General features: G+C 48.0%; 1 protein-coding gene across 2 annotated transcripts in view; it reads left to right on the top strand.

Annotated features, from left to right (window-relative positions):
• Positions 1-17,804, top strand: part of ZNF644 (zinc finger protein 644) — an 89,535-nt gene extending 71,731 nt beyond the window's left edge. The window contains exon 12 of one of the 2 annotated variants that reach the window (XR_014157397.1): positions 16,669-17,804. The gene's annotated coding sequence lies outside the window, so the exon portion shown is untranslated. Of the gene's footprint in view, positions 1-272; positions 551-16,668 lie in introns of those variants that run through there. The other variant, XR_014157398.1, reaches the window with a different exon arrangement.
• Positions 17,805-18,051: the final 247 nt, after the last annotated feature.

Raw genomic sequence — 18,051 nt, 5'->3', positions numbered from 1 at the left:
ATAAAACTCAAGTCTCTGGCCTTGCATGGGTTTCAGTTCTGGAAGTTGATAGATGGGGAACATCTTTCAGCCTGTGGGTCAGAGATGCACAAGGTTACCCTTTTGAGGGCCAAATGGGAGGGTCAGAGGCAAAGTGGGTGGGTTAGAATTTTAAATCCTCACCTTTGATGCAAATAATGGACATGCTTGTTTTGTGTTGTTTTATTTCCCCCTGTCCTCCAGTCCTCTTTTTTTTTCTAGTGTAGTGTTTGCACCCTCTTTACCTTTGTGAGCCTTGCCAAGTGTGGCTGTGTGGATGTTGACGTCACTCTTGCTGCCTTTCTGTTGTCATCTGTCACAAAGATGGTTCTTGGCCTGCGTCAGCTTCGGAAACGATGCTTCACAGCAGTAGGTTGTCCCAAAGAGAGATGCTATTCTTAGTGCATGTCTCCCTAGCGCAGGAAATTCCTCCTGAGAGATGCACAGTATGCAGAATTCCAGCATAGTCATGCTGTTGCATTTGGCCTGCATTTCCGTGTTGCTTGCAGTCCTAACAGCTTGAATTGAAATCCTTGAATAATAATAATAATAATAAATTTTATTTATATCCCGCCCTCCCCAGCCGAAGCCGGGCTCAGGGCGGCTAACAACACTAAAACAATACAACATTATAAAACATTATAAAAATGAGTTAAAAACAAAATTAATGGCAACCATAAGCTAAAGTCTTGAAAAGATTGCCAAAGGAGGGAGTCAGGCTGCGCCCTAACAAAAGGCCAGGTGGAACAGCTCTGTCTTGCAGGCCCTGCGGAAAGATGTCAAGTCCTGCAGGGCCCTTGTCTCTTGTGACAGAGCGTTCCACCAGGTTGGAGCCGCAGCCGAAAAAGCCCTGGCTCTGGTTGAGGCCAGCCTAACCTCTCTGTGGCTTGGGACCTTCAAGGTGTTTTTATTTGAAGACCGTAAGTTCCTCTGTGGGGCATACCAGGAGAGGCGGTCCCGTAGGTACGAGGGCCCTAGGCCGTATAGGGCTTTGAAGGTTAAAACCAGCACCTTAAACCTGATCCTGTACTCCACCGGGAGCCAGTGCAGCTTGTATAGCACCGGATGAATGTGATCTCTAAGCGAAGACCCCGTAAGGAGTCTCGCTGCGGCATTCTGCACCCGTTGGAGTTTCTGGGTCAGTCTCAAGGGCAGCCCCACGTAGAGCGAGTTACAATAATCCAGTCTGGAGGTGACCGTCGCGTGGATCACAGTGGCTAGGTCAGGGCGAGAGAGGTAAGGAGCCAACTGCTTAGCTTGGCGGAGATGAAAAAATGCCGCCTTTGTTATAGCTGCAATCTGCGCCTCCATAGAGAGGGAGGTATCGAAGATTACACCCAAACTCTTAACGGATGGTGCTGGCACTAATTGCACCCCCGCAAGAGATGGGAGTTGCCCCCTCAGTCCCAAGTCGTCCCGTCCCAGCCAGAGGACCTCTGTCTTCGAAGGATTTAACTTCAACCGGCTCCCACGAAACCATCCAGCCACAGCCTCCAAGCATCTGATCAGTGTGTCTGGGGCCGAGTCCGGGTGGCCGTCCATCAACAGATAGAGTTGGGTGTCATCAGCATACTGATGGCAGCCCAGCCCAAAACTCCGGACAAGCTGGGCGAGGGGGCGCATAAAGATGTTAAAAAGCATCGGGGAGAGTATTGCACCCTGGGGCACACCACACACCAAGGAGTGGCGGGATGACAATTCCCCCCCAAGCGCCACCCTCTGTCCCCGACCAGAGAGAAACGAGCGCAGCCATTGAAGGACTGTGCCCTGGATCCCCACGTCGGCAAGGCGGTGGTCTAGGAGTTCGTGATCGACCATGTCGAAGGCTGCTGACAGGTCTAGAAGAATCAGCAGCCCCGACCCGCCTCGATCCAGCTGCCTGCGGAGATCATCTGTTAGGGCGACCAGAGCCGTCTCGGTCCCATGACCAGCGCGGAAGCCGGACTGGAATGGATCCAGAGCTGATGTTTCATCCAGAAACCTACCAAGCTGTTCAGCAACCGCTCTCTCAATCACCTTACCCAGGAATGGAAGATTCGAAACCGGGCGGTAATTGGATAGATCTAAAGGATCTAATGATGTTTTCTTTAAGAGCGGGCGCACCACTGCCTCCTTCAGTTCCCCTGGGAATGTCCCAGCGCCAAGAGACAGATTGATGATATCCCCCAGGGGGCCCCGCACCTCGTCTGGACACGCTCTAATCAGCCAGGACGGGCACGGGTCGAGAGGACAGGTGGTGGGCTTTCCAGCTCGGAGGAGTCTGTCCACATCAGCTGGGGATATCCAGTCAAAGTGGTCTAATACTGAACCCGAGGACAGTCGAGGGGCCTCCAGTTCCTTTATTGTATCCAAATTGGCAGGGAGGTCATGGCGGAGCAACAAGACCTTCTCCGCAAAAAAGCTCGCGAATGCCTCACAGCTGTGTGTCGAATTGTTATTTAAATTTGGCTGTCCTTCAAGGGACGTTAAAGACCGAATTATACTAAATAATTGCGCCGGGCGAGAGCTAGCGGATGCAATGGAGGCCGAGAAGTAGGACTTCTTAGCGGCCTTCACTGCCATCTCATAGGTTTTCATAAAAACCCTATAAGATGTTCTTGAAGCTCCGTCACGGGCACCCCGCCATACTCGCTCTAGCCGTCTGAGGTCCCGCTTCATTTTCCGGAGCTCCTCGGTAAACCAGGGAGCCCGGTTTCTGCGGGGTCGCAGAGGGCGCTTAGGTGCGATCTCATCGATGGCTGCCAGGAGCTGGGTATTCCAGGCCTCAACAAGCTCAGTCAATGAGTCGCCAGGGGGAGAAAGGTCCCGCAAGGCTTGACGGAATCTATCAGGGTCCATCAGCCTCTGCGGGCGAGCCCAAATTGGCTCGCCACCCAAGCAGGGTGGGGGTGGAACGTCAATCCTGGCTTTCAGAGCATAGTGATCAGACCATGGCACCTTCATTGAAGGAAACATGATCACATCTATACCGATGCCAAAGATCAAATCCAGCGTGTGGCCTGCTTGATGTGTGGGGCCCGAAACAAACTGGGAGAGCCCTAGTGTCGCCATGGAAGACACCAGGTCCAGAGCCTGTGAGGAGGGAGTGGCATCAGCATGGATGTTGAAGTCCCCCAATACCAATAGGTTAGGGAACTCCAAGGCCCAGCCAGCCACCGCCTCCAGCAGGCCTGACAGGGTGGCTGCTGGTGTGCTAGGTGGCCGGTACACCAGCCAGACAGCCAAGCTCACCTCGGAGCCCCACACTAGGCCAACACATTCAATGCCGGGGATCGATGGCGATGGTAGAGCCCTGAAAGAACAATCTTCCCGGATTAATAACGCCACCCCTCCCCCCCGGCCCACAGTCCGCGACTGGTGAAGGACGGAGAAACCCGGGGGCGCCATCTCTCGTAAGGGAACAGTATCCCCTTCACGCACCCAGGTCTCAGTCACACATGCCAGGTCAACCCCCTGCGAGGTGAAGAAATCTCGCAGGGTGGCGGTTTTGTTGCCTATAGACCTGGCATTGCACAACACCAGTGACGGAGGTGAGTAATCCTTGCTCACCCTACCCTCGTCTCTCGGGATGGGGCGCAGATTGGAAGGGGTACGAGCATATCCGTATCTCGATCCCCTTCGCCTATGACATCTGCCCCCACCGCCATACCTCCCTCGCCCCTGCACAGTAGGAATCCCAAGCCTAATATTCGCCTCCATTTACAGAATATAAAAACAAACAAATAAAAAACAATTACATGAAAACAAAACCAATCCCCACCCCACTCCACAACCACCCAACCCTGACCCAAAATAAACCAAAACAAAAAAACCCTGACCCAAAATAAACCAAAACAAAATAAAAATACATAGATAAAAACCACCGCTTATGGTGGTACAACTAAGCAAAAAATAAAAACCGTTTAAAACATATAAAAACACTTCAAACAACCACTGCAGCAGCACTAGTGTCCCCCAAAGCTGCGGCAGTGGTAAGCGTGGGCCCCGCCCCCTGGCCTGATGGAAAGTGGGCCTGCAGGGGGAAGAGCCCTCCCCACAGATGCACGGCAAAGCGGCAGCAGCAATGATTCCAAGGGCTCCAATGCTGAGATGGAGTCTGGGGCCCGCCCCCAGGCCCAAGGTGGAGAATGGGCTTGCAGGGGGAGCGGTCCTCCCCAAGACTCACCGGCAAAGCGGCAGCAGCAGTGTTCCGGGCCTCCTTGGAGTCTTTTATGCTGGGGTGGAGTCTGGGGCCCGTCCCCAGGCCCAAGATGGAAAATGGGCCTGCAGGGGAAAGAGCCCTCCCCACAAACGCACGGCAAAGCGGCAGCAGCGATGTTCCAAGGCCTCCTTGGGGCCTTATATGCTGAGGTGGAGTCTGGGGCCCGCCCCCAGGCCCAAGGTGGAGAATGGGCCTGCAGGGGGAGCGGTCCTCCCCAAGACTCACCGGCAAAGCGGCAGCAGCAGTGTTCCGGGCCTCCTTGGAGTCTTTTATGCTGGGGTGGAGTCTGGGGCCCGTCCCCAGGCCCAAGATGGAAAATGGGCCTGCAGGGGAAAGAGCCCTCCCCACAAACGCACGGCAAAGCGGCAGCAGCGATGTTCCAAGGCCTCCTTGGGGCCTTATATGCTGAGGTGGAGTCTGGGGCCCGCCCCCAGGCCCAAGGTGGAGAATGGGCCTGCAGGGGGAGCGGTCCTCCCCAAGACTCACCGGCAAAGCGGCAGCAGCAGTGTTCCGGGCCTCCTTGGAGTCTTTTATGCTGGGGTGGAGTCTGGGGCCCGTCCCCAGGCCCAAGATGGAAAATGGGCCTGCAGGGGAAAGAGCCCTCCCCACAAACGCACGGCAAAGCGGCAGCAGCGATGTTCCAAGGCCTCCTTGGGGCCTTATATGCTGAGGTGGAGTCTGGGGCCCGCCCCCAGGCCCAAGGTGGAGAATGGGCCTGCAGGGGGAGCGGTCCTCCCCAAGACTCACCGGCAAAGCGGCAGCAGCAGTGTTCCGGGCCTCCTTGGAGTCTTTTATGCTGGGGTGGAGTCTGGGGCCCGTCCCCAGGCCCAAGATGGAAAATGGGCCTGCAGGGGAAAGAGCCCTCCCCACAAACGCACGGCAAAGCGGCAGCAGCGATGTTCCAAGGCCTCCTTGGGGCCTTATATGCTGAGGTGGAGTCTGGGGCCCGCCCCCAGGCCCAAGGTGGAGAATGGGCCTGCAGGGGGAGCGGTCCTCCCCAAGACTCACCGGCAAAGCGGCAGCAGCAGTGTTCCGGGCCTCCTTGGAGTCTTTTATGCTGGGGTGGAGTCTGGGGCCCGTCCCCAGGCCCAAGATGGAAAATGGGCCTGCAGGGGAAAGAGCCCTCCCCACAAACGCACGGCAAAGCGGCAGCAGCCGTTGAAGGGCATCATTTGCTGATTTTTTTCTCAAAACTGATCTAGTTGTTCCCGCACTTTGGAGTCTTTGAAACACCCATGAAACTTCTCCAGAGAATTCACACACTCGGTAAGAATAGCACTGTCTGCTGTTGATTCTGGTTTCTGCTTAGCCAGAGGATGCAAGTATATTATGCACCCCACCCCCCAGCCTGACTCCAACACACTCAGGAGCAGCTGGCTTTTCCCTTTGCACTTTTAGAGTGAGGTCTGAAATATGGCCAGTGATACCAACAACGTAAGCAAGGTTACAGGGCCAATTGTGATCGCTAAGTTGAGGTGCAGACCAGGTCTTTTCCGTGGTCTCTAGCTACCTACTTGGGAATTGGCAGGCAGATAGGACCAGCGAGGCAGCAGAAGTTGAAAAATGTCTGCCACCGATAGTATGATCTAATTGATGGAGACTCATTGATTTGCTGCCCTTCATCAGTAATGGTTCCAGGGAGACTTACAATAGCTGCACAAAAGGTGGACTACGGCTTCCATCATCCCTGACCACTGACCATGTTAACTCAGGCTTTGGGGAGTTCAGAGTCCCAACAACATCTTGAAGATCACAGGTTCCCCATTTCTGGTCTAGAACCTTAAGAGAGGCCAGTCTCAGAATTGGAGCCATTGTTATGAACCTTCTGAGCAAAAGGAACATATTTGAAACTACTTGGGAGTTTTGTTTCTTTGCCCTGGAAGTAGGTTTAACACTTTCTGTAACATGAAAACTGCATTTTGGGAATTAGGAGAGCACACTTTTCAAGACATGAGAATACCACCTCAAGTGGATCATATTCCAGTAAGCAATGCCAAACACAACAAATATTTCCTATCCTAATTTTATCACAATCGCCAACAATACATGCTTTGTTTTAACACTGCTTTGGATTTTCCCTCTTAAAATTAATAATTAGAAATCTGATGTGTTGCTACAAAGTTAACACAACGTTCAAAATAAACTGCAGCTCCTGTTAGGCATCTGTTGACATTTTAAAAATAAATTAGGATAAATAAGAAGAGGTGATGGAGGAATTAAAGTTCCCTTTGTTTCAGTTCCATGGAAATGAAATCTGATAGCTTGATAGCAGACTTGGGCTGAATAAGCCGCTGTGTATTAAGTTACTCAAGGACTGGGAGCAACAGCTGACCAACTGCAGTTCATTTACTGTTTGCTGTGAGGAGCCTTACTGGAAATTTATGGAGCAGATGGTCAAGCAATATTCATGGCCTTATGTGCCCGAGTTGTTTTAAAACCCAGATAGGAGCCTAAGGGAGGTATTCAACGTCATGCTAATTTAAAGTCGCTTAGTGGTGTTCTAGTTGCAGCTAGTAGAATGTCTTGCGCAAGAGGAGGTGCAGAAAACCGCCATGGTTCTTGTCACTGGTTGTGCAACAGGTTGCTGCTGTGGTCCTGAAGCTTCCACCAGTGTTATTGTCATGCAGCATTTTGTATTGCACAACCTTTTATTTTTGTGCTTACACTAGTGCAACAGGCTTTGCCCTGGAGGCTGGAGAAGGTTGAATCTCAGCCTGAGTCTCCTTGACATCTTTTGATATCTCTCGGGTAGTGATGAAGTATACATTAAACCTAAGCCACGGTGTTCTTGGATTAATGTATATTTCAATTTGATCACATTAAAACACTTTCCTAGTGTTTAAAGTTATCCATTTGACTAAACTAAATAAAGAAATTGGAGGAACTGTTTGCTCCCGATATGCCAACAATCAAATAAAATTTTGTAATAAATGATAAAAATACAAATAACGAGCTATTTTCTTTCCTTCTCTGCCTTCTCCGCCTGCTGCTGGGAGCTCTGCTTAAGAAGGCTGAAGCCAGCTGGTTCTCGTAAGCGCCTTCTCCTCAGAGTCTTTGAAGCTGCAGGAGAAGTCACTCCCCCTTCTCCCCCTTAAGGCTGCTGTTCAGCAGGTGAAGCTGATTTCTGTCCCAAGGTGCCCCTCCACCTGCCAGATGGGTGCCGGCTTTCGGGGAACACAAGAGTGGAAGTGTTGGATCAACTGGGGGAAGGGGAGGCATGGATATGTGAGGCACCTTCCCAAGAGAGTTTAATGAAGTCCATGAACTTGGCTGTAGACCCCAAATCTCATGTTCTTTGGCGATCACTCATAGCCAAGTAAGATTGTCTTCCATGAACACGGTCTTAACAGTGAGTCCATAAGTGACTGTGGAGGCCAATTCTGGATCCACACGTCCTTCCACAGTGGGGACATAGGTTTCCATGCAGGAGTCGATCATGGTGAGGGTTTGCCAAACATGCCTTCCTCTTAGCTCATTTCTCCCTTTCATCCTGAGTTTGAGTGTCTTCAAAGTCCACGACACCTTTGGTAAAGGCTGTTCTCCAACTGAAGCGCTTGCAGGCCAGTGTTTTTCACTTTGTCGGGACCAGCCTTACGCTTTCCATTTTTAAGTTGCTTTGGAAGACAATCAGGCATAGCCCAGGCCTATGAAGCTGCTTTTCAGGTGCTTGGAGGGGGTGGTGCGAGGCATCCGGGCATTAGCAATGCTAGCCAAGCCCTGGCTCCGTGGCCCACCTAAACCGAGGGATTTCTGTTTCCCGCGCAGCTGGCAGAGCCCCTCTTCGCTGGACATGGGACTGCCACATGCCCTGGCCTCCACAGGAGACTCATAGTCCCTCTCTGCGTCTCTATTCCTTTTTGGCCACTATCAAATGAGGGCAATGGCAACTGCCCTAATGATCCTAAGCTGAATAGCTGCCCAGCCCAGCTTCAGGTCCCCCACCAAGTGCCCCCCCCCGAACCCACCGCTCTCAACCGACTAAACTATCTCCTCCCCAACATTCACACTCCCTTTCCAAGCCTCCTACAGTCTACTCTCTCTCCACCAGAATTCCACTCACTCTCTTCCCCGCTCCCTCCCTGCTTGACATTCCCTTGGTAACTCTAATAGCATTACTTCAGTTACCCTATTGCACACAATGTTTCTTACAGATTTGTGGGGGGACTGCACCAAACCCTGTGAAGGGAAAGGACTTGGTATTCTCCTGGCAGACGTGGGGAATGGATGCGCAGTGCACCTGCCCTGACATTGCTCCCAAAGAAAGCTTGGCCCACCCACTTCAAAGACGAGAGCACCTCATTTGCGCTCTCATGCAGGAAGGTTCTCCCATTCTCCGTTCACGCTCAACTTGTATTCTCCCCGCCCCATGAAAATCCTTCCTCTGAAATAGGTAAGAGGAAGGGAAATTTCTTGATTTACAAAAATACATGCATTGTCTCTTTTTTCAAGTTGTGTTTGGTGTGTGGTAGCCCATTCACATGTTCAGGGATTCTTCCTTCAAAGCAACCCATAGCATAGAGTTCTGCCATGCTTCAAGGATACCGTCTTCCTTCCTGGATCTCCATTGTGCTCCTGCAGAAGCGCTCTGTAAAAAGAACAGGTAATTGATGATGATGGGCGGGGTACAAATAATAAATGTTCTACAAGTGAGACCAATGTCAACACACCCTTCAGTGATGTCATGTGGAAGAACAATAGCAAGGAGAGTTGGCTCCTAGGTCCTTTCTTTGAGCAAGACCCAGGACATGCATGTAAATAAATGTAACCCATGTTCATGGCCTTTATACCAACCTAAAAAAAGAAATAGTAAAGGACCCCTGAAAGTTAAGTCCAGTCACAGATGACTCTGGGGTTGCGGTGCTCATCTGCTTTACAGGCTGAGTGGGCCGGCGTTTGCAGTTTTTCCGGGTCATGTGGCCAGCATGACTAAGCCGCTTCTGGTGCAATGGAGCACCGAAACCAGAGCAGCACACGGAAATACTGTTTATCTTCCCGCTGGAGTGGTACCTATTTATCTACTTGCAATTTTGGTGTGCTTTCGAACTGCTAGGTTGGCAGGAGCTGGGACCGAGCAATGGGAGCTCACCCCGTCCCGGGGATTCGAACTGCCGACCTGATCGGTAAGCTCAAGAGGCTCAGTGGTTTAGACCGCAGTGCCACCCATGTCCCAACCTACAGCTACCCATAAAGTCTTGCCACTGAAAAACTATGGGTAGCTGTTCTACCTACCTACAGCTACCCATAAAAGTTTTTCAGGTGTAAATTTTCATCATCATTAGAATTTATTACCTGCACTTCACCCTAAGGTCCCAGAGTGGGTACCAACTTTTTTGTAAAAAAATAAATAAATCAGTAATAGTTAAGCGGTATATGTAAAAACCCTGTCCACTCCAAATATGCTGGTCTATTGCCTTGAGGTGGTAGTGGACTGAATGTGGGCCAACAAACTGAAGCTGAATGCAGGCAAGACAGGTGCTGTGCATTTGGGGGTTTTGGATCTGGGAAATGGGGAGCTGGTTACACTGCCTGAAGGAGCCAGTGTGTAGTTTGGGGGTACTCTGAGATTCAGCACTGCCACTTGAGGCCTGGATGGCCTCCATGGTTAGAGTTAGGGTTTTGCCAGCTATGAGCCTTCTTGGACGGAGAAAGTTTGGCTATTCAAGCACTGGAAATCTCCCACCTGCTCTGCTCATTACACTGCCCTTGAAGACTGGACGCTACAACTCTTGGCGAGCAGGATACCAACTAGTGCTACAGGTGGAGTGCCTATTACATCTGTTTTTAAAAACCTGCACTCTCAGCCAGTTTGTTTACAGACCCAATTCAATGAGATTTTTCAGATATACAAAGCCCTAAATGACTTGTGCCCCCAAAATATCTGGAGGAGTGCCTTCTGCCACATTAACCTGCCCAAATGTTCAGATCTGAGGGCAGGGACTGCTCTTGGTGCCGCTGCCTAACAAAAATTGAGTGGTGGGAGCACAAGAGAAGGTCGTCATGGTCCCTAGCCAGAGATGAACCTTGTATGTTGTTTTGTCAGCAGGTCAAGGCATACCTCTTTTAGCCAGGTCTTTGGAGAGGGAACGGGCAAGATTAGTGCCATCTCCTTTCCCTTACATGTCTTGAGATTACTGTGTAACACAGTGTTACTGTGGTTTTATTCAGTGTGTTTTACCTTACTGATTTTGATGTACCCTGCCCTGGGACAGTAGGTGAAGGCTGAATAATAAACACAGACAAATCCAGCTCTCTATCTTCCCTTGAAATATGTAACACAAGTTAAAATTTTAAGTAGATAACCGTCCTAAACTTTGTTGCTTGAATTTGACTGATTCCTTAGCATGCACTGATACGACACAAATCTCCTAACAACGATGAATAAGTTTTTTATTTCTTGCATGTAGTTTATTAGTGATGGATAGCATATGAGATAAAGGTCATTGTACTTTCTGTAGTTTTGGATTCCTAGGCTAATTTCCTTCTCAAGAAGGTCTGAGTAAAAACAAACAAAAACCAGAGTTGCCAATTGTTTCAGGGTGGGGGCTGGACCATCTTTGTTTGTTCTATCCTGTTTGTTAATTTCTGTGGGGTAATCTATGCAAAGAAGCATTCTGTCCTAGATTCTCATCCTCTGCTGGACACCAGCTGTCGAGCGTACTAAAGATGAACTTGAATCCCTGCAATTGAAGGCTCAGAGTCTAGAGTAAGCAGTTTAAGACAGTATTATGCAGTCCACGGCCACATGGTGGAATGTTGTTAAAATCTGATCCCTTTACCAATCCTCGGAGCCAAGAGAAGAGAGGACTGGCATTTTCCACAAGTAAGAGAAAAGTGACTACTAGCTGAGAGTCTGCCTGCTCAAGGAATTGCTGCCTCCTTTTGTAAATAAGAGTTGAGATTGTGCAGCTGTGTGCGGGCATTGTTTTCCATTAAATATCTAACCCCCCAAGAAACCATTCTTTATCAACTTGCAGTCATTGTATAGATCACACAGATGTATGGCTATAGGTTTCACGTTGGTCCTTAATGCCAAACACTGAAAGTCTTCACTAACCTGCACTAACTTCTTGTGCCCTGAGCATGACTGAATACTGGGGGAGAGATTTCAGGGGGCAACAAGTGACCCCTTCACAGGAACAAAGCAGCCTTGCACAGCAAGGCTTGGCTTCATGGTGAAAATGAGGCGAGCTACGGTGTTGCTCCAGCAAATGTCAGCAACTATAGGAATCAGACCTTAGGAAGTAGATGTGGCTCTTTTTCCAGCTAGGGTAGTGTAGAGTGTCATAACCATCCAACAGATTACTTGATTAGGACTTGCAAAGGAATAAAACTTCCAAGAAATGATTGGGAGGCAAAATTACAATGTTTTGGACTTTTTAGTTTCGGGGGAGGGAGATGAGTTTGGGCGGGGGGAGAGGTGATGTGATAGCAGTGCGTGGTGTGAAGAAAGTGGAGACAAAAGGAAGGACTTCTTTGATGAAGACTAGGGCTGCCATGTGTTGGGCAAGTCAATAGGAGAATCACTTTTTTGGCCTTTGTCTAAAACAAACAACTCAACAATGTTGTGGTCTTTCGGAGTTAATGTTTGGAATTTGCTCCTGCAAGATGTAAGTAAAATATGAGGTTAATGTTTGGAATTTGCTCCTGCAAGATGTAAGTGAAATATGGAGTTAATGTTTGGAATGTGCTCCCGCAAGATGTAAGACACACTCCCGCAAGAAGTACGCAACAACTACCAGACTTTTAGAAGACATCTGAAGGCAGCCCTGTTTAGGGAAGCTTTTAATGTTTGATGTATTACAGTATTTTAATATTTTTTGGAAGCTGCCCAGATGGGCGGGGTATAAATAAATTATTATTATTATGGGGGGGGGGGCTGCCAACTTGGATGACTTTAAAAAGGGGTTAGACAAATTAATGGAGGATAAAAATGGCTTGCTAGTCATGATGGCTATGCATTCCCTTCAGGATCAAAGGTATCGTGCCCCTGAATAGACTTGCTAAAGAACAACAGAGGAGGGATATTGGGCACATGCCTTGTGGGCTTTCTAGGGGCATCTGATGGTCAACTGTGGAAACAGGACGGTGGACTGCATAGGCCTTGGGATCCATGCGCTCTTATTTTGTGCTCCTCCAAAGACCCCTCTTTGTGCTTGCTGCAGTAAGCGATCGTGTCTCTACTTGACAAACGTAACATGGGAAAAACCTCAGCTATTTGATTGCTTATCCTATTGCAAAAAGTAGCTTGCGACTTCAGCCCTTATTGTTTAACTGGGGGCTGATTGCTCGTGGTTTACGTCTGGGACAAGCTGATAAAGTCTAGTTTGTGTTTTTCACCAGCAAACTGTCAGGCCGGGCAGAAGATCTTTGGTACTCTTGTCTATCAGACTCCAAGGCAATTGATGACATTACATTGGTTGTTCGTTTCAGATCTGCTGAGCCCCATGAAAATCAATAGTTTTCCATTATCAGGTCTGGCTGGGTCACTGGTCTGTCAATGAGCTGTTACAATTGGCGTACAAGGGTGAACCTGACCAGTCAATTGCTGCTGACAAGAGGAAAACATGCTGACAGCCAATAGAACAAGTCAGAACACAGATTTGCACTTCATCGAAAGAGGCTCAGAGCAAGGCCATTGTCGAGATGTAGGGCACACAGAGTTTCTGCTCTAGGAGAGACTGTGGTGTAACCTTTCTAGGGAATATAATCCTCGTCTGATGCAAGCTATGCATAGGTGAGCTAAGATTCAAATAGAGACATTTGCTAGCAAGTGAACCCACAGGCCATAGGCCCATGAGGTCTGACATCTCAATTTTTGCCCCACTCTTTAACACGCTCTTCCAAGCTTCTCAGCTACCATTTAAAAAAATGTTGAGAGATCATCCCAATATTAGGATATTAATTATTTTCAACCTTTTATTAGCTCCTTTCAAGTATTAAATCCCAGGCTTTTCACATTATTTATGCCTTTGGTTCTGTTTGATTCTTCCAGAATTCAACGTTCAATTGTGTTCTCTCATGAAACAGGAAAAGGAGGGGAGGGGAAAAGCACACACAACTCCCTAGTCATCACTGGAAGTCAAATTAGCTGGGGTGAAGACCGGACTCCTCCAAAAAGAAATCTTGTGGATTTTAAATTTTTTCCTGTGGTAAAGAGGGAAAAGCAGAGCTGAGTAATGCCACCTTGCTTGGGAATAATAATAATAATGAGATGAAAAATTGCCGTTTGACTTGCAGCATTTGGTAGCTCGAAACCCCTATCAGATCCCTCATAGCATTAATTAAAAAGAACTTATTTTTTTAAATAAAATGATGCACGGTTTAGACGCCCCCTCCACCTCCCCCATATCTATCCTCCGCCTCCTCTTCTCCCATGTGAGTCTGTGGGCTGAAGGGAATTCAGGTTAATATGTTGACACACTTAACAATGTAGGGTCATGTTGCACCGCATGCTTCACTGGTTTGCTTGAGCGCCGCCTCTGACAGGTTCCTAATCAGCCACTGCCCTAAAGGCAGAGGCAAAAGAGAGGGATTTTAATTACTGCTCCAGCCTAGGCTTTGCCAGCATTAAATTGAGACATAATTAGGCCTCCGAATTTTAATAATTGTCCTAGCTAATTGGGCAGACAAGTGCGTTTCAGCAGCATGGCGTGATTAGATAATTAGTATTTCCAAATGACAAAATTGGGCTCTTGATTACAAAGTTGAGAGAAATGAGTTAGGGGGCGGGTAACTGGGAAGGAGTGGAGGGATGGAAAAAGAGAGAGAGGACAAGGTAGCTCAGGAAAGCGGCTCTTTAGGAGTCTATTAAGAGAGAGTTTAATGGTGCAGGTAATTTGGTAGCCATTCAGAGATGTCTGAGAGCTCACTTGAGAGAGATGTGAGCATTTTGGCTGCAGAGGGCAGCAGGCCGAGGAAAGCCGGCTTTGAAACTCTGCAATGATATCATTATTTGGGGCCTTCGTGTGTTCGCTGGTGGTGGTTCACTAGGCCCTTTCCTGCAGGTGGTGCGTGAACTTCAGAAGGAGCATCTCATGGGCCTCTTTCTTCAGCAGTCTTAACTCACCAAACTTCCAACGCAGCCTGCTGTGGCATGGAGGAGGGTGGTGAGAGGTCCTGCAGAGCAATGGCCTGGCCAGGTAGCACAGCTGCCTTGGGACATTGAAAGGTCAAGGATCTCATGATACCTTCAGCAGAGAGTACCTCACAGCAGCTGCAAGTAGTTCACAAGTGAGGCCTGCAGCAAAACCTTATAGTCTGGAGTGGTCCCAGACCCTCCAAGTGTCCAGGGACGTCCCTGAATTAGAGAAGCCGTTCCTGTTTCTGATTTGACCCTATTTTCCTTGGGATGTCCCTATTTTCACTGGAGAAACGTTGGAGGGTATGTGATCCTGTGCAGGATTCCAGCTTTTCCAGAATTCTGCATTCTATCCCTCTTTATGGTCGTCTCTCCTAGCACCTCACTAGCCAGTATTCTATGGACACTGAGCCATCCTGGTTTCCTCTCAGGATTTCCCTCTGTTTTTTCAACCTGCAAACCTTGGGGTCCCCTCAATGCTTGCTGTTAGCACCTTCCTATAATTCCTCACTTATAGTCTACCCTTTCATCCAAGTCTTAAGGTGACATACAGAGTTCTCCATTGCCCCATGTCTCACAACAACCCTGTAAGGTAGGCTAAGCTGAGAGACGGTGAGTGGCCCAAGTTTGCTAAGTGAGTCTCTTAAGTCCTAGTCTGGCACTTTAACCGTGACACTGGTTAAATAACATTTAATAACATTTCTGCCGGACCTCTGCAAACTGTGGTTGAAGACATATCCATTAGAAAGCCGTAGGTATCTTCTGACATAGCTAATGATATGGACCTGCTAACCCTCCCTCCCTCAGTAAAAAAAAGTGTAGAAAATAACAGTAGATTCTGTGAAACAAAAAACACATTCCCCCTCTCTCCCGCCCCCAACGTAGCACATGATGACAATGATTGTACACTCCAAGGGTTATCACAACATACTTGTAGTACAATTATAAGTAGCACATTGCTACTATTTAACCTCCATGTGCTATACATGCATGGCAAAGCATGGTCTTCCCACCACCAGGGGGCATAACAGCACACAGAATAACTAACCAGCAATTCTGAGCCTTCTGCATTGTAGCCAGACAGCTTGTTGCCTCTTCTTTGCTTAGTTTTTCTTCCAGGTCAATGGGCAACAAGATGGCCAATGTGGCACAATGTAGTTAAGTGTTACACATTGTTTTATGCAATACATATTATCACTTGGATGCTGCTAACACACTGGTTTGACCTCCCCACCCAGCCGCCCTTCATTGTCTCTTGAGACAGACGGATGCCAACAATATACAGTGGTACCTTGGGTTACATACGCTTCAGGTTACATACGCTTCAGGTTACAGACTCCGCTAACCCAGAAATAGTACCTCGGGTTAAGAACTTCAGGATGAGAACAGAAATCATGCTCCGGCGGCGCGGCAGCAGCAGGAGGCCCCATTAGCTAAAGTGGTGCTTCAGGTTAAGAACAGTTTCAGGTTAAGAACGGACCTCCGGAACGAATTAAGTACTTAACCCGAGGCACCCATGTATTGTTGCATACCACTCCAATCTCTGAGCGGTGTGAGATTGCAGGGGTCCAGGTGCCTACCCAGGGTTCGTGTATCCTTTTTGGAAATGAGGCACAACAGAGACAGTGGTGCCTTTATGATATATGGTTTATTTACACATATATATCTAGTCTACAATGGAGAGTTTCCCAGCATGACACTCCAAGAGGGTCTCTTTCTCTGGGGGATAGGATATAGTTTGATGAAATTATGTATACCATGGAGAATGTGGAATATAATACTAGTACTTGAGATCATCCAAGAGGGTCTCTTGCTTCTCCCTTCCAGTAAAATCAAATGCCTGTGTGTTTAGGAGAGGCAAAAGGAAGTCCTTCATATATAAAGATGTGGTGGTAGCCACTGATTTAGATGGTGTTAAAAGAGGATTAGACAAATTCATTGAGGATTGGTGTGTCAATAGTTAATAGCTATGATGGCTAAATAGAAGCTCCATGTTCAGAGGCAGGGTGCAGTTGAATGCCAGTCACCGGGGAACAGGAGGGGGCTCTTGCTGTCAAGCCTTACTTGAGGGCATCCTTGAGAGATCTGGTTGGTGACTTTGTGAAAGAAGATGCTGGACTAGATTCCCACTGTCTGGTCCACAAGGACGCTTCTTGTGCTGCATGCCACTTCTTGCAGAAAGGAGTTGGCTATTCCTTAAGTTACCTGCAAGATCAGAGATGAAGGTAGAGTTGGGCATTTGCCAACACCACTTGCTGAATGAGAACAATGCAAGTCTAGCAAGAACAGAGGATGTGAATTGTGTGCTCAGGATTACTTCACATTTATCCATTTTAAGTTTCTGTTTTCTAGTTTCCTTGTTCTCTTCTAGGACCAGTTCACCCATATCTGTGGTTACATCATCTGAAAAATGAACACTGATTCATCTAAATGAACATGTTCCTTTGAAGAGTGAGCTGAGATGCTATGATATGGACCAGCCATTGCTGTTCTGCTTTAAGTTGGAAATGGAATAGCAACTTTGCTTCCAGACTTCTGGAATCCAAATAACATTCTGTAACAAGTTGGACACTTGCCCTTTATCCAGACCCAAATTTTGCGTGTGTGTAATTTTCATTAGGATGGAGAGGGTTCAATATTCCCTCTCACTCTCCCCCTGCACTGCAATTTAGGGAAGAAGAATAGAAACTGATAGGGCAATGCTACTTAGAAAAGAAAAGGTTAAGGAGATAGAGTTGATTCCTAGAGAGGAGGAATGACCCACAGAGGAAGAAATGATAGAGTAAATTCTATATTGGCCATAACCAGCCAGGAAAGCTGAATAGCTGCACAGTGGATCAGCTACACCTGAGGAAATTATGCAATGGTTCCGTTGTGCTAAAAAAGCCCACATTTTCTTACCTGTGGGGTTGACAGTGTAGCTGAGCAGAGAAAGCATAGGCGCATGATTTGAACCTGATGTCATGCATATATGCCTCATAAAAAAGTAAGTGAACAAAGCATGGCTATTCTACAGTAAATGCCCAGGGTTAAAACAGCCATGGAAGGTCTACCTGTGATGTTTGGCCTGTGGTGGACTCATTACCCAGGTAAGTTGCCGTGATGCTGATCTCAAATGATGCATATGCAGTAGTGGCTGGTGTCCATTGGGAGTGGCAGGGCAGAAGGGAGGCCAATAGTAGGTAGAGCGAAAGCCAGGGGTGAACTCTGGAAATGTGGTGTCCTGAATGTGGACAAAATTTGGTGCCATCCCCCAACTTTTAATAGGTACCCCCTTGGCAGCCTTTGAGGAGGAAGTGTTCACAGCACCCTGAATCTGGCACTGCCAGAGCCAATGAGAGCCAACTAATTCTAGTTTTGTTTCCATCTTCCCTGCTTGGTTCTGTTGGGGCATCATGGCAAGAAAGGCAATTGAGACTGGCAGCCAGTGCCATAGCCTAGGCAGGCTGCAAGTACCATACCTTATTACAGGCTATTTTTTGACAGTTATTTCACTTTTTTTTAAAATGGTTTTTGTTGTTGGCATAATTCTGCATTTTGTTAACCGTTCTGATGAATAAATACTTAAAATAATATCTGAACCAATGATTGACCGCTTAGTTAATCAAGTTTGCCTCATTTTTAAAAATGACTAAATAGATGCCAAACTTGCTGGGTCCAGGGCAGGAGAGGAAGAGAATGGGTATTAAGTCACTCAAGAGAGGCTTTTCCGAAGGCATGGGTCCGCTGAACCTCTTCCAAAAGCAACAACTTT

Source organism: Podarcis erhardii (assembly GCF_964252035.2).
Source record: "Podarcis erhardii genome assembly, chromosome: 6".
Lineage (NCBI taxonomy): Eukaryota > Metazoa > Chordata > Lepidosauria > Squamata > Lacertidae > Podarcis > Podarcis erhardii.
This window is presented reverse-complemented; position numbering and strand designations above follow the sequence as displayed.